The sequence below is a fragment of the Uranotaenia lowii genome, chromosome 3 (genome assembly GCF_029784155.1).
Source record: "Uranotaenia lowii strain MFRU-FL chromosome 3, ASM2978415v1, whole genome shotgun sequence".
NCBI classification, from domain to species: domain Eukaryota; kingdom Metazoa; phylum Arthropoda; class Insecta; order Diptera; family Culicidae; genus Uranotaenia; species Uranotaenia lowii.
Window position 1 is genome coordinate 45,351,037 of NC_073693.1, and position 16,903 is coordinate 45,367,939.

The window sequence follows — 16,903 nt, forward strand, 5'->3', positions numbered from 1 at the left end:
ACAATTTTGACAATATTGACAATTTTGACAATTTTGACAATTTTGACAATTTTGACAATTTTGACAATTTTGACAATTTTGACAATTTTGACAATTTTGACAATTTTGACAATTTTGACAATTTTGACAATTTTGACAATTTTGACAATTTTGACAATTTTGACAATTTTGACAATTTTGACAATTTTGACAATTTTGACAATTTTGACAATTTTGACAATTTTGACAATTTTGACAATTTTGACAATTTTGACAATTTTGACAGTTTTGACAATTTTGACAATTTTGACAATTTTGACAATTTTGACAATTTTGACAATTTTGACAATTTTGACAATTTTGACAATTTTGACAATTTTGACAATTTTGACAATTTTGACAATTTTGACAATTTTGACAATTTTGACAATTTTGACAATTTTGACAATTTTGACAATTTTGACAATTTTGACAATTTTGACAATTTTGACAATTTTGACAATTTTGACAATTTTGACAATTTTGACAATTTTGACAATTTTGACAATTTTGACAATTTTGACAATTTTGACAATTTTGACAATTTTGACAATTTTGACAATTTTGACAATTTTGACAATTTTGACAATTTTGACAATTTTGACAATTTTAAAAATTTTAAAAATTTTGACAATTTTGACAATTTTAACAATATTAACAAATTCAACAATTTTGAAAATTTTGACAATTTTGACAATTTTGACAATTTTGACAATTTGGACAATTTTGTCATTTTGACAATTTTGACAATTTTGACAATTTTAACAATTTTGACAATTTTGGCAATTTCGGTTATTTTGGTCATATTTGTCATTTTGTCATTTTGGTCATATTTGTCATTTTTGTCATTTTTTACTTTTTTTCCTTTTTTTGTCATTTTGTCATTCTTGTCATTCTTGTCATTTTTGTCATTTTTGTCATTTTTGTCATTTTTGTCATTTTTGTCATTTTTATCATTTTTGTCATTTTTGTCATTTTTGTCATTTTTGTCATTTTTGTCATTTTTGTCATTTTTGTCATTTTTGTCATTTTTGTCATTTTTGTCATTTTTGTCATTTTTGTCATTTTTGTCATTTTTGTCATTTTTGTCATTTTTGTCATTTTTGTCATTTTTGTCATTTTTGTCATTTTTGTCATTTTTGTCATTTTTGTCATTTTTGTCATTTTTGTCATTTTTGTCATTTTTGTCATTTTTGTCATTTTTGTCATTTTTGTCATTTTTGTCATTTTTGTCATTTTTGTCATTTTTGTCATTTTTGTCATTTTTGTCATTTTTGTCATTTTTGTCATTTTTGTCATTTTTGTCATTTTTGTCATTTTTGTCATTTTTGTCATTTTTGTCATTTTTGTCATTTTTGTCATTTTTGTCATTTTTGTCATTTTTGTCATTTTTGTCATTTTTGTCATTTTTGTCATTTTTGTCATTTTTGTCATTTTTGTCATTTTTGTCATTTTTGTCATTTTTGTCATTTTTGTCATTTTTGTCATTTTTGTCATTTTTGTCATTTTTGTCATTTTTGTCATTTTTGTCATTTTTGTCATTTTTGTCATTTTTGTCATTTTTGTCATTTTTGTCATTTTTGTCATTTTTGTCATTTTTGTCATTTTTGTCATTTTTGTCATTTTTGTCATTTTTGTCATTTTTGTCATTTTTGTCATTTTTGTCATTTTTGTCATTTTTGTCATTTTTGTCATTTTTGTCATTTTTGTCATTTTTGTCATTTTTGTCATTTTTGTCATTTTTGTCATTTTTGTCATTTTAGTCATTTTTGTCATTTTTGTCATTTTTGTCATTTTTGTCATTTTTGTCATTTTTGTCATTTTTGTCATTTTTGTCATTTTTGTCATTTTCTTGTCATTTTTGTCATTTTTGTCATTTTTGTCATTTTGTCATTTTTGTCATTTTCATTTTTGTCATTTTTGTCATTTTTGTCATTTTTGTCATTTTTGTCATTTTTGTCATTTTTGTCATTTTTGTCATTTTTGTCATTTTGTCATTTTTGTCATTTTTGTCATTTTTGTCATTTTTGTCATTTTTGTCATTTTTGTCATTTGTCATTTTTGTCATTTTTGTCATTTTTGTCATTTTTGTCATTTTTGTCATTTTTGTCATTTTTGTCATTTTTGTCATTTTTGTCATTTTTGTCATTTTTGTCATTTTTGTCATTTTTGTCATTTTTGTCAGTTTTGTCATTGTTTGCATTCACAAACACTGTATAGAATTCTCGTGAAATTCTGAGAATGTTTCAAGGCGACCGTCAAAATCTTTTTAGCGAATGCGGTATTGATCAAAGTTTTTGGTAGGATATTTTTGAGAAAAAAAAATATTCATGCTTTCTGATAGTCTTAAGAAGGATCGTTGTTTTTTCAGGGAACTTACATACAAGATTTTAAAATTGAATTTTTTTAAAGCTTGTTTGATAGCATGCACTCTGCTGAATTTATAAAAACAAGATGAAAAATATGCGATTGATTTTACTTTTCGGTGCCTTCAATCCATTTACTGTGTCTTCATCGTGCTTACTGAGAACCAAAAGGGGTAGAAAAAAAAATCCCTCTCTAAGGTGCCTCCCTCTGAAATCCACTCCATATCAATGAGCCCGCATATAAAAGCTAAAGAAAGTACCCAATTTTCAGGCCACCCGAATACCCGGAAAGTGCGTACGTCGCTGTATGTGCTATGTGCCACATAAATCTAGTGAAACGTAATATTTTTTCACTTTCCATCAACCTTTCGTTAGAGATAAGAAGAGGAAAAAAATGGTAAAATATTCCGCAATTTTCGCGGGTTCTCAAATTTTTCCTATTACCCAAGAATGATGGCTCACATGTGCGTAAATATATTCGCACGCACCTTTCCAAAGGCAACCCCTTTTTTCGCGTTTGGATCTCATTTTACATAAGAAGGAGGTAGATGGAAAATGTCAATGTACTTCGTTGCTGAGGACCGGAAACTGCGCAAGGAAAAGTTCGTGTTTTCCCCTATTTGCTTCGATGCGAATTTCGATATCACACACTTTCTGATTTGCATTTTAGAAATTTTCTTCCGATTTTTTTTTCTTCGAGCTCCCTCATCTCTCAAAATGTTTTATTGTTATTGTTATTCGCTGGAATATGTGGATGCTGCTGCTGGATTCAGCGAGCTCGTTACATGTTTCAATAGCGAGCAATTTCATTTCCGGTTGATGGATTTCATTTTCTTTGCTCGGCTGTTGAATCAATTTTTGTCAAGCTTTTTGAGTCTTGGAAGATATTATAATTAAAAAAATGCTGATAATTGTTCATTTTTTATTTTTTGGTAAAATTTCAAAAATTAACTTCAAAGTTAAAAAAATCATTTTATTCAAGTTTTTTCATTCATTAAAAATTGGAAACTTTTCAATCAATAATGCTAAGAAAAATTTAAGCAGTTCATCAATTTTCCATTTTTTTTTCAAAAATATTTTCAAATAATCTTAAGCAACTTTTGGATGCCGTCGATGCTATCACGATACGATTGGTTCTGTGCTTGTTTTGCCGACGCGAGTTTTTTTTCAGTTTATTTTTTTCATTCATTGAGTATCTTCACTTTCCATCTTGATTCTTCTTCCAGCTTCCAAAACGCGCCGTCGACCGGAAGTTTTCCACTTTAAATGAAGTTAAATTAAAATGAGCCCATTATGTCTTGCGGGTTTCGTGGCCTTGTGTCGAGGCCAAATGAGGGTGGCGGCGAACTCGAATCTGTGTTTCTAGGTTAAGGTTTTTGTTCTGTTTTTTTTTTATTTATGAAGGAAGGACATGAGCCTTGAGTTGAGTGAAATGTGGTCGTTTGTCATTAAAATGAATGAAAGAGATTCAATCAATAGGGGAGAGTGGGGATACTTGATCCCTTTTTCTTATTTTCACCATATATTTTTGGAAAAATTTAGCAACTCGCACTCTTTTACATTTTCTGAAAGCGTGTAACTTCAAGTTTCTATGCTCCTAAAATTAGAACGATACTTGAACCCGTAGATGAACTAGAAGCATTTTCGTGGGAGTAAAAAAATTGCGATATTTTTGAAGTTTGGGGAGACTTGATCCTTTATTCGGGAAGCCCTAATCCATGGAAAAAATCAAACAAAACCCCAAGGTAGAATGTTAATTGACTATTTTGGACATGTTTGTTCTCATTTTCACAATCTATAATTGTCAGAAATTCTATAGCTTATTCTCAACCCTTATGCCATTGCATACTTACGGGCGCATTTTTTTATAAACAAGAGAAAATCAATTATTTAAATCCTTTTCTTCAGATAATTGATGGATGAATATTAGCTATTGGATAGATATTAGTAATCTCGTAATCAGCAATGACCACGATCCATTGAGAAGAAGAATATACCGGGATCATTTGTACCCATATATTAGGGATCAATTGTACCCAAAATCAACATTTTAGAAAACTTTTTCTGAAAAAAGCTGGGAGTTTTCCATCGCTTTGAAAATATTTTATTTTGAAGTTCGTTTCACACTCGAAAGATTCATGTATTGGGATAAATATTTTTGTTATAATATTTCCATGTTAGGAACATTTTAAAATGATGAAAAAAGATCTTCAAGTCACATTTTGTGAAATTTATCAAAATAAAGTTCAATAACCCAAAAACTTATTTTGTTAAAATTTTTTGAGCTACAACCATTGCTGTTTTGTTCCATTTGGCACATTTTTCTAGAACATTTGATCTTTGTACGACATTCCAGTTTGGAGATATAGCTAAGGAATCAAGTATCCCCAGGGATCAAGTATCCTCACTCTCCCCTATGCCTTTCGATCAGAAATGAAAGCATACTTATTTGAAGTTGTCGGTAAAGGTTTTGGAACCTTTGTTGAAAACTGACTTTTGACGTTCTGAATTCAAATCATTAATAAAATTTTGTCTATTTTTTCTAGTTTTGGTGATATTGCTTGTCAAAATTCGAAAATTGATCAGTTTAGAGTTAAATCGATCTTTTATATCTGACCATAGCTTACCCGGTGTGCTTTGCTACACCTTGCAAAAAATTAATAAAAATATGTACATTTTTGAAAAATTATTTAAAGTTAGTTCTATTTGTAGATCGTTTGAGATTAAACTGCTGCTCTTATATTGGCGGAATCTTTTAATGATTTTCAAACAATTTTAAATTATTTGAATAATAAAAAACATCAACTTTTTACTTACAACACTAAAAGTGATCGTGCTTTCAAAGTTGTACTTCGTGGTCTCACCGGCGATCAAACACCGGATGAAATCACAGCCAATTGAATTCTTTATAAGGGTTTTCTCCGATTCAAGTAATTCAAATGAGAAAAAGATCCAACACGAATATTACAAGTAGTGTTGGTTTTGCTCCTGAGCTTTATTTGATCCATTTTAAAAATGATCAGGTTAATAATTTGCAAATTCTTGAAAAGGCTTTTTGTCACGGCACTAAAAACTGTAGAATGAATGCCAGATGCATGCTTTGCGGCTCATTCGATCATTAAAAATCCAAATGCCTTTTTGGAGGTGATAAACCGCAAACAGAATTTTTCCAGTGTGCGAATTGCGCAGGTAATCATTCCTCCAATTCCATAGACTGTCCCGATGGGTTAAAAACTATTGCTTCTAGGAAAAATCCAAAAGTTGTCAGAAAAGTTTCTTCTCCTCCTTCCTCTTTTTCGTCTTCACACGTCAGGTTGGCAAACAATCTGCCTGTTCGCGATCAGCCCCGGCCTACTTTAGAATCACGTCTTGGTAAAGCGCGAAGTGTTTCCTGGGCTGATTCAGCGCCACAGACTCGTTGTTTAACGTTCTCATCAGGCATAACTTATAAAAATGGGATAAAACCAAATCTCAACGTTCATGCGAAGGCTTGGGAAAGTTCACGAAATAAAAATACATGTTCTACTCCTTCATTTTCTGATCCTAACAATTTTGTTGATTTGTGTGAGATTACTGAGGAAAAATTATTTTTTTTGCATAAAAAAATAATGGAAATGATGCAACTTATGTTGAAAGCAAATTCAATGTTTGAAGCACTCCAGACTTCTTTTAATTATGCTAACAAAATTATTATGACTTTACGATTCCCTCATGGATCCAAATAGATGGTTAAATATTATGAATTGGAACGTCAGATCTATGCTGGCTAACCAAGATGAATTCTTATTTCTGAAAACCTTAAACATACATATTGCTGCCATCACTGAAACTTTTTCAAAACCAGACAAAAACTTCAACGCTTTCTTTAAAATTTGGCGAAATGATCGACTTGATCGACAAGGGGACGGTGTAGCTATTGTCATAAATAGTCGTCTCAAATTTAGACTTCTTCCTTCTTTCAATACAAAAATCTTAGAAACAATTGGAATTGAATTAGAAACGTCTATGGGGAAAATTATAATTATTGCCGCATATTTGCCTTTTTAATGTAGCAGTGTACAGACAAATTTTTGGAAGGGAAATTTGCGGACCTCGATCCGATTCTTTATCCCAAAGTCCCATTGAAAACCCTTTAAAATCAACATTTAACTTTCAAAAAGCTGTCTGGGAGCGATATATGTAGGAGTTTTATTGAACGTAATTAAGATGTAAACGTTCCACTGAATTTAATAGAAGATATTAATTTGGCTGTAGAAAATTTGACAACTTCAATAGTCAATGCTTCAATTGCTTTTGGAAATTAACTAAAATTCTGAAAAAAAAACCCAGAAGCCAAATCCTTCTTTGAATGATAGAGATAAACGTTAGTTAAAAGCAGAAAAAGCTCAAAAATTAGCCCAACAGTTTGAGTCTGCTCATGATTTGAATTTAAACGTTGTAATCCTATTGATGCTCAAATTTCCCTAGAGTTTGTAATATTCTTTCTAAGCAAGAAGTATTTGAAAGTTCTTGTAAGACAAATATTGATGAACTTAAATTGATGTTCAAATAATGAATAAAAAATATGAAAGCTCCGGGGGAAGATGAGATTTTCTATATTCTTATTAAAAAGATGCCTGAAAGCACTTTAAATTTTTTAGTCAAAATCTTCAACAAATGTTTTCACTTGGCTTATTTTCCAAATAAATGGAAAAATGCCAAAGAAACTCCAATTTATAAACCTGGAAAAAGTGCTTCAGAGCCTTCAAGTTATCGACCAATTAGTTTGCTTCTTTCTTTAAGTAAACTAATTGAGAAAGTAATTTTGAATAGAATGATGATTCACATTAATTAGAATTCTATTTTCCCTGATGAACAATTTGGATTTCGTCATGGACATTCTACGTCACATCAACTTTGCAATGTAATTAATATGTTTATTACAAGCAAATCTGAAGGTTATTCAACTGGTGTTGCTCTTCATGATATTTAAAAAGCTTTTGACAGTGTTTGGCACAAAGGTTTAGTAGCTAAATTAGCTCGATTTGATTTTCCCGTACATCTCACCAAAATTATTCAAAATTATTTGACAAGCCGAACCTTACAAGTAAGCTATCAAAATTCATGCTTTGAAAGGACACCCATTAGAGCTGGTGTCCCTCAGGGCAGTATACTTGGGCCAATTTTATACAATATTTTTACTTCTGATCTTCCTGATGTACCAGAAGGAAAAGGTAGAAGATTATTTGCTGATGATGCTTTGCTTTTAGCCAAAGGTCGGAATTTGAGGGTGGTACACAGTAAATTTAAACAAAATTTAAATTCCTTTTTGAATTACCTACTTGAAAATGTGGAAAATTTCTTCTAACGCTTCCAAAACTCAACTCATTTTATTTCTCCAAATGCCAAGAGCTGAATTTTTCAAACCTTATGAAGATCTAATGAAAATTTGCGTTTGCATGTCTCCGAGAGATCTCTCTACGAACAAAAATCCGAAGAAAACATCGTATTGTCTAGAACTATTCATTTTAAAAATATCAGAAGTGAACTGAAAGTGTAAAATGTTTTACATAAAAATTTTCCGTTGTTTCAGTTGGTAGAATCGATTCAAAAATAAATCAAATTGGTTTTTTGAAGATCTATTCTTGTTTAGGGTGGTGTTCCAAGTTTTCAGCCGGGCCATGCCGTGAAATAAACATAAATAGGAATGGAAAGCTGCTGCTGCGGCTGAGCCTTTATTTATGTATGCATGCAGAAGCTCAGCTCACCCGTTTTGCAGATATTCAGATATTTTGCCCGGGAAACCCCGAATCGAGTCGAGTCTCGAGTGCGTGTCGTAAACAATTTCGATTCCGTGGGGTTGTTAGCTGTAATTGCGTTTTCGCTTATCCGAACCGATTATCATCTGCTGTTTATTTCTTTACATAGATACCTACTTGTATTTTTGCCATGGCTGCAGCTTCTTGGAATACTTACCTACTGCTTCTTGGGACGTTGCTATTGAATAAGAGGAAGGTATAAGGTTATTAAATTTAGGTGGGATCTTTCAAATTAGGAAAATGTACCAAGAACGACAAATCGCTACTTTGTAACGGATTATACCTTTCCGGGTTTCAATTTGTTTGGAGAAGGTGGTAAAAAGACAGTGACAAAACTCCAAAAGTGCTTATTATACTTGCGAATGATTGGATACTAGCATTTTTTTCTCTTACATATAGGTAATTCATTTTAAGTGACCATTTTTCCAAAAATTAAACGAAAAGTTCGTTCAGGGATTAAACTTGAAATTCAAAATTTTGCGTAAACACACTGTTTTCTCATCTCGAAAATAATTTCCCCAAATTTAAACAGCTCCAAGGACATTCTCTCACGTTTAAGTTCGAGACTGAAGAAAAGTTTGATCACTTCAACGCTTCCCTGCAAACGTTCTAAGGTCATGTTCGCCGTTTTCGCTTTCTTTTACGCGCGCCCTCATTTCTTGATGACACAGCTGATTTTCTTACTACGGCATCGTCTTCGCGGCAGCACCAAAACGTCGTCTTCCGACGAGAGGGTGGTTTTGTATAATGAATGAGTAAATGAATGAAAGGAATGAAAACAAGAACCGTCTCGTAGTGCTAGGGTGTGAATCAGGCGGAAGTGGGTGGTTTTAAATACACACAGACGGTGAAGTTTTGCTTCCGGGCTCTTCTTTTCTCTTGTTGGCAAACTGGCAAAGACGACGACGACGACGATCCTTGATATGGGTGATGATGATGACGATGTTGGAAGCACGTGTTCGTTATGTGTTTCTAACTACCACGTGCATGCCGGGATAATGAACTTGAAGCTTCTACTGATGACGATGGTGCCGGGCTCATTATGCTGCGGCATAATGAATTGGAACAGCTGGCGCTTATTTGTGACGGAATTTACAGGACGCTCTCGAAAATAAAGTGGAAATTTGCATCCCTGTGCAGCGATTTGAATGATGATAAGTATTGAACCCTCTACAACCCAAGTTTTCTTCGCTGAAAAAATTCACAGGAGGTTATGAGTACAAACAACTTTTGTTCTACGATGATAAAACTTTTTTTTCCAGTGCTTTTTCACTAACATGACAAAACATTTCAAATAGGGCGTTCCGGTTAGGGTGGTCGAAAATTAAGACACCTCACATTGATGAATGTTACCCTTAAAAATTTGAGACAATTTTAAAGCTTAAACTCTTTTTTATGCTCACTCCAAACGAAATGCGGTCTTCGAATGTAATCCCAAGCAACCAAAAGCCCTTTAAAACAGGTACTAAAAAGCTTCCTCAGCCCCAGATTGGTATGAAGTACGTTCTATATAGCTCAAAATTTAAGTTCCTATTGATACTTTCAAGTTCCAAAACAAGTTTTTATGACCTTCAATTCAGCTTCCAAAAAATCGTAAAATGAGCAGAAACATTTTCTCTTTATCTCAATCACACCCCCTGGAATCGGTTCATATCACCTTCTCTGGAATATTTACTATGTTTTTACATGATGCAACGCGCTTTATTCTAAACTCCACAAATTGCGGTTTTCCGAGATTTGTTTAATATGCTGCTCAATTGCTTCTTTTCTACATTTCCTACATACACTGCATTAGAATGGTCACCAGTATCAAATTACTTATGGAAAAAAACTTGTCCGGCTTGGAGATCGAACCCCACTCTTCATGGTAAGAATCGAACACGCTACCGCAAGACGACGCCCAGATGTCTTTCTAACTGAAACTAAAACTCGATGTGATGATATGATGTTGCAGCATACCTGCTGGCGCACCCACCCAACCAGACAGCCAGCCAGTCAGGAAGAAAGCACCTCAATGCACTTTTTGTGACTTAGTAAATCCCGTTTTTAGCTCTTTTGTGCTCTTTATGTGACTTAAGTCAACTTTCAAGTTCATTAATGAATACATAAAGTTCACTCAAGGGTCGTTATTTAAGAAAACCCATGTTCATAAGAAATAAACCAAAGGGGACCAAATTTATTGATGAAAAACTGGTTTTTCATGTTCCTCTGGACAAAAAATATTTCAAAATCCCATACAAATTTCAGGCTCGTTGAGCGATCCCTACCCGGTGTCCGACCGATCACAATTTTTCTTATCAAAATCTTCGTAGCTGATCTGAAATATTGTGTATTTGAACTGTGGTAAAAAATTTCAAATATGAATCCCAACTCGTTTCAATTACGGTACAATTTTCATCGTCCTCCATAAGCCACAATTTTTCACATTTATTTTTTTAAGAGCTTGTCTGAACATTGTGTTTTTTTAATATTTAGGAAAGGAATTCACAATACTTTTTAAAGAGAAAATTGTTTTTTCCTTAGCATTCTTGCTCGTCTTAGAAGTTTTTTAATTTTTTGGGTGTATTGTGAAGATTATGAGCATATTTTTGGTAATTTCTTAGAAAAAAAAGACGCTGTTCTAAAATTTAAGAAGCGAGCAGCATCTTCTCTCTTTTTTTTAATGATGGTCCCACAGGCCCATTTGTGTCCTTCCTCCTCCCCATACGCATCTTTAGAAGTGGGAGGGACAGTTTATCCTTAGGATAATTCATATTGTTTACTTTATTTTATCAATTTCTGTACGACTTATTCGTCTTACTCCCGCGTATGTCCATCACCGTACTATTTCTATCTGATGCTTCGTCAGATCTTCATCACTATTGTATTATCCTTTTTAGGATTAGTCCTTTTCTCAAATTATCTGTTTCACGTAATTTATTGCCAGCTTCTTAAAAGTGTTTAAGTTTGGGCTGTCTTTGATGCTTCTTGGTAGGTTGTTATACATTTTCAGTCCGTTATAGAACACAGAACGTTTTGTCCTCTCTTTTTTCGAGTTTGGTAATCTAAAATCATGTGCTCTTCTTGTATTGTATCCGTGTACATCAATTCCGTACTGCAGACCGTCTGATAGATAAGCTGGAAGCAATCCTCTAATCATTTTGTAGATAAAAATCAAACTGTTATACGCAATCCTCTGCTTAACTGACAACCATTGCAGCATATCAAGCATTAAAGCACTAGGAGTGTATCTGTTGCATCGTATAACTACTCGCATTATTTTGTTTTGTATTCTTTGCAGCCGCTTTGTTTGTGTTCCTGATGCATGAAGCAATATCGTAGCACAATAATCAAAGTGTGGCATAATAACAGATTTCACGTAAGTTATTTTTGACCAAAAAGTCATATATCTATTTATTCGACAAAGTACACCATATTTAATGGCAATTTTCTTTATGATGTAGTCGATGTGGGCTATGAAATTTAGTTTTTCGTCGACTTGTACTCCTAAGTATTTAACCTGACGTACTTTTTCGACGACACAACCATCAATTAACAATTCTGGACAAACTCCAATCTGTCGATTTCCAATAATCATCCAGCTGGTTTTATTTAAATTAAGGCACAGTTTTCTATGCTTTAAAAACTCTGCAATGTTTCTCAAATCTGAATTTGCCTTTGACACCACGAGCTCTAAGTCTTTACCACTCCAGTAGGAGACGGAATCATCTACGAACAGTTTAAGGCTACCATGACGTAAGCAATTTTTCATGTCATTGATGTAGAGTATAAATAACAAGGGACCCAATACACTTCCTTGAGGAACCCCTAGACTGTTTTCTCTGAATTGAGAGTAAGATGAACCATATTTTGTTCGTTGCATTCTGCTATTCAAGTAATTCTTAAACCAGTTTAAAACCGTACCATTTATGCCATATTTCATCAGCACTTTTACAAGTTCTAATCGATCAATTGTCTCGAATGCTCTTTTGAAGTCTAGAAACACAGCCACTGTGTATTAACCGTCCTCAATATTAATTTTCCAATTACGAAGTAATAGGTTTACAGCAGATTCAGTAGAATGCTGTTTCCTAAATCCTGACTGCTCAGCAATCAAAATGTCTTCACGCTCAATAAAGCGTAAGAATTGCTTTTTGACTGCTAATTCTAGGACCTTTTCTAGGATTTACAACATGTTTATAGGTCGATATGATGAAGCCTCTCGTGCATTCTTCTGTTTTTCAATAGGAATCACTGTTGAACATTTCCAGGTGTCGGGTACTATCCCTGTTTGAAGACTTCTTTTTATGACATCTCTCAATGGAATTGCTCGTACAGGTAATGAATCTTTAAAAACTTTGAGAGAAACATTGTCGATACCCGCCGTGGGTTTCATATTGTTCACTATTTCATCAAACTCTTGACTGCTTATCGTTTCGAATGTGTGAAAGTTTCCACCATAGTGACTAATTTGATTCAAGCAGCAATTATAGCTTGCCGAAATACTGCCATGAATTTCCATAACGCTATCGATGAAGAAGTCATTGAACTTCTGGGCAATATCAGATTCATCAGTGATTTCAGCTCCGTCAAACAAGATCGAATCAGCTTTGGCACTATTTGAACTTATTAGTCGTTTTATCGTTTTCCAGATAAGTTTTCCATTGGATTTGTTTCTCTCTAATTTTTCTTGAAAAGATTGATTTTTTGCTTCCTTAATTTTACGAGAGTATTCATTTCTCACTACCGTGTATTTACGCCAACTTCTTTCACATTTCGTTCTTAAAAAGAGTTTATACAGTTTGTCTCTTTGCCTTTTCATTTCACTAAGACTTCTGGAGTACCATTTAGTACCCGTACCAGTACCATTTAGTACCAGTTTTTTACGAACACTTCTCGGCTCCACAAGTGCATTAGCACTGTTTTTTAATAATAGATCTAAACGTCTTACCGACTCATTAAAGTCTGCGCATCTCAAGGTTGGCGTACCTGATTCAAGCTGTTGACGCAATGCATTAGCATTATACCGACTCCAGTCGTTCACAATGTGGTAGCTCTCGCGTACGTCTTCGATATTCCTAAGTCCAACATAAATACTTATTGTTTCATGGTCTGACACGCGAAAATCTTCGAGAATATTCGCTTCTGCATTGTCCACATTTGTAAAAACTAAATCTATTCTGGAACTGCTGGCAACTGTTATCCTTGTGTCTCCAGTTACGATTTGACGAAAGCAATTTGCCTCCATGACACGTTTCAAAGCTCTGCACTCTGCCTCCTTATTGAAATTTATGTTAAAATCTCCACAGAAGATATTGTCAATTTCATCTGCGACAATTTCACTCAGCCAATGATTTTCCAGGATGTCTAAAAAACGGGGAATGCTTGCACTCGGGGAATGATAAATTCCTCCAAGGACGATCTGTCTTTTACCATCGCTTAGTTTCCCTGCCAGGATCCAGTTCATTTCAGCAGACGCATTTAACAGAATGTCAATTTTGAAAATATTCTGTATATACATCGTAACACCTCCAGTATGTCTTGAGTGCGAAAAGCAGTGAATCATGGTGTAACCAACTATATCCAATGTGTTTGAGTTCAACTCTTCCGTTAAATGCGTTTCAACTAGAACAATAATTTTCGGCTTTAGTTCTTTAACAACTACACAAATTTCATCAAACTTGCTAATCAGTCCGCATACATTAAGATACAAAATATCAGAATGTGACTGCTATTTACCATAGTCGATAAATTGTCTAGCTTTTGAGACTTTTCGTTTATATAATTCACAATCATAACTCCATGCAGGATGATAAATATCAACTTGTTTTTCTAAATCTGAATTAATAGAGTCGTTGAAGTTTACACAGTTTACACACTTTTCACCTTGAGCACTGCACTCATTTACATCGTGTCCTTCGCCGCACTTAGCACAACACATAGACTCCTTGCAATTATCTGCTCTATGGCCAAATTTCCAGCATTTAAAACATCTCAATACGCTAATGGCCTCATAAATTTTGCATTGTTCCCATCCAATAATTACTTTCCCACGTTTAATTAATGTAGTGAAAGTTTCTGGATCTACTTCAATGGTAGCAATCATCGGATGGATCGGACTGAATTGATCAAGTTGTTTTGCTTTTTCAATAACTCAACAAAATTCTGTTCATTGAAATCATCTGATTCTTCTAAGCCAACAACTTTAAGTTTGGGTTTAGCTGGTTGTTTGATTTCTACTGTATACTTTTTGCCGAAAACTTTTAACGAATGAGTCATAAAACTTTGTGCTTTTTCTTTTGAAGAACATCCAATCAACACTTCACCTGTAGATTCAATGTACCGCACAGAAATTACACCCAAAGACACCGGATCTAATTTAGATTTTAAATCTTTACGCGTAATATTTATTTCCTGTTCATTAGTTGGTCTTAATCGAACTGTTTCTTCTAGCTTCGCTAAAGAGTTATTTTTACTATTTATGTTTATCTGACCTTTGTCGAGTTTAACCGGCGTATTAACATTTTCCGTTCGTGTATTTACATCTATCGCTTTTTGTGTAACAGCTGTCTTAACTACTTTAGAGTAAGACATTGTTGGTGTTTTATCGCAATCATTCAATTTGCGCTTTTTTGAAGTTGAACGCAAATGATATCTGACCACTTCGTTTTTATCGTTTGTTTCGGATCTCGAAGTTGAATTTAATTCATCTCTAACGATACTCTGAACTTGTTGTTTCAAGTCTGAGAAAATTAAATTTTGGCTATTCATTTTTTCGACTTTATCGTTAATATTTCTTATCATTTCTTTTAAATTATTCAAATTCGTATCCAAACTTGGATTAACTAAACAGTCATCGCAAACGAAAACAACTTTTTTTATTTGTCGCAAAACATCGTAATTTTTACACACCGCGTGCGGTAAGCAGCTGATGTGGAAAGCTTTTCTACAACTACCAAAGCAGATTGCTTGATCATCGGGATCTCTTATTCTCCCGCAGCATCGAGAACATAACACGGAACTCATTCTCTCGCTCTCGTCCATCTCCACGCATACAATTTCTTGTATAGCTATGGAGACGGCTTTGCTGCTTCAAACACACACTCTCACTACGATCACAGATGATCGTTTCTATCATACGCATGCAATACAACACTAACAAACAATGATAAACAAAATGATACTTATCAACGGTAATGAATGCTGGCTATCCTAGGAGGACAATATTCGGAATATTGTTGTTGCCTTGGGACAGTTTCTTTCCGTTGAACATCGATGTCATCCAATGGTACAAGGTAGCAATAAGGTTGATCACTATATCGAACACTTTAAAGGTCCCGAAATATTTGTTTTTCACATCTTAAATCAATTTTTCACTAGACACAAGAAATGCAATGGCCCTTGTCGGCAAGCGCCTGTGCTTTGTTTTCTTTATTCCGGTGTACTGGTCTCTTTTTCCATCCATATTCCGGTAGATCTTCAAGATTTTTTTTGTGAACACCTCCCACGCCGTTCGAAAAAATTCAAACAAATTATTTTTCGATCGTTTTGACTAGTTAAATTGATTTCGTTCCCCTGGTTATCATATATCACGACCGAAAGTTATGAATTAAGATTCATTGTTTGAAGAATTTACTCCTAATTTTGAATAAATAAAATTAAAATAAATTTGACTTAGCAGTTGACTTATAGAAAGCTCCAGAACAGAACAGAAAACCTTCGAAAAAAGACATTATTTTCAAATTCCCATACCTGCTGAGTATTTTGGCGTATTGAAATTATTTTATAAATGTTATTAAATTGTGAAAAATCAATCTTCTCAATGATTTATAAAAATTTGAGGGTCACATGGGAGTTTTGGCCACCATCTGGGATTACCGGAAAAAAAAATCTCACTGTTAAAATGAGGCAAGGATGGTGAGTGACGAATCAAACGACGAACAAAAAATAATTCTCTCACTTTGTGAGGTAACCCATTTCCCGAACGCATTCGAAAAAATTACACACGACGGCACTCAGTGAGCGAACCAATCCGCAATCGGACTTTCCGGCCAACCTCTTTATTTCATCTAGGAGACGAACGTGTCGCCTGTCTGCCATCCTATGATTGGATCGCCAAGCGAATGTTTTGGAAGATGATTTTGCACTGAATAATCGGCAAACGAACATTTTCAGCCAGAGATCGGCGATAGCGATTATTTCGACCGCATCCATTCTAGTTGCTTGCATAGATGGTTTTGCTACAGTTTGGTTGCCTGCGTTCGGGCGCAAACTGGATTTTCTTGTTCCTCCCGAACAAAATGTCTCTAAATCCCATACAAACTTTTGGCAGCGTTCCGTGATCCGATCTGGCCCAAATTTGGCATGAGACCTTGTACTAGGCCTAGGATCAATTTAAGGCTGCAGCGCATAACATTTGAAATGCATGGAAATTTCCATACAAATTTGGGGCAGTCTTGTATGCACCATTCTACTAATACCGTCGTTCTGTCTCTTTTTATGTTAATGAACATTTAACACGTTCGTCGCTACGCTCATTTTGGCTGTTTAACTTGTCGAGCCCAAAGAAACTCTCGGAGCGGGAAAGTTAAAAGGGAGAACTCCATGATCTGCAATGTGTAGTTGAACTGAACTGCTAACTTGAGTAAGAGAGCGTCACCCATTTTTTATGTGACGGAGCCTCCCAGGAAATACACCCTTCACCCAAAAATGAGTTCCATGGCAACGAACGTTTTAACAGCA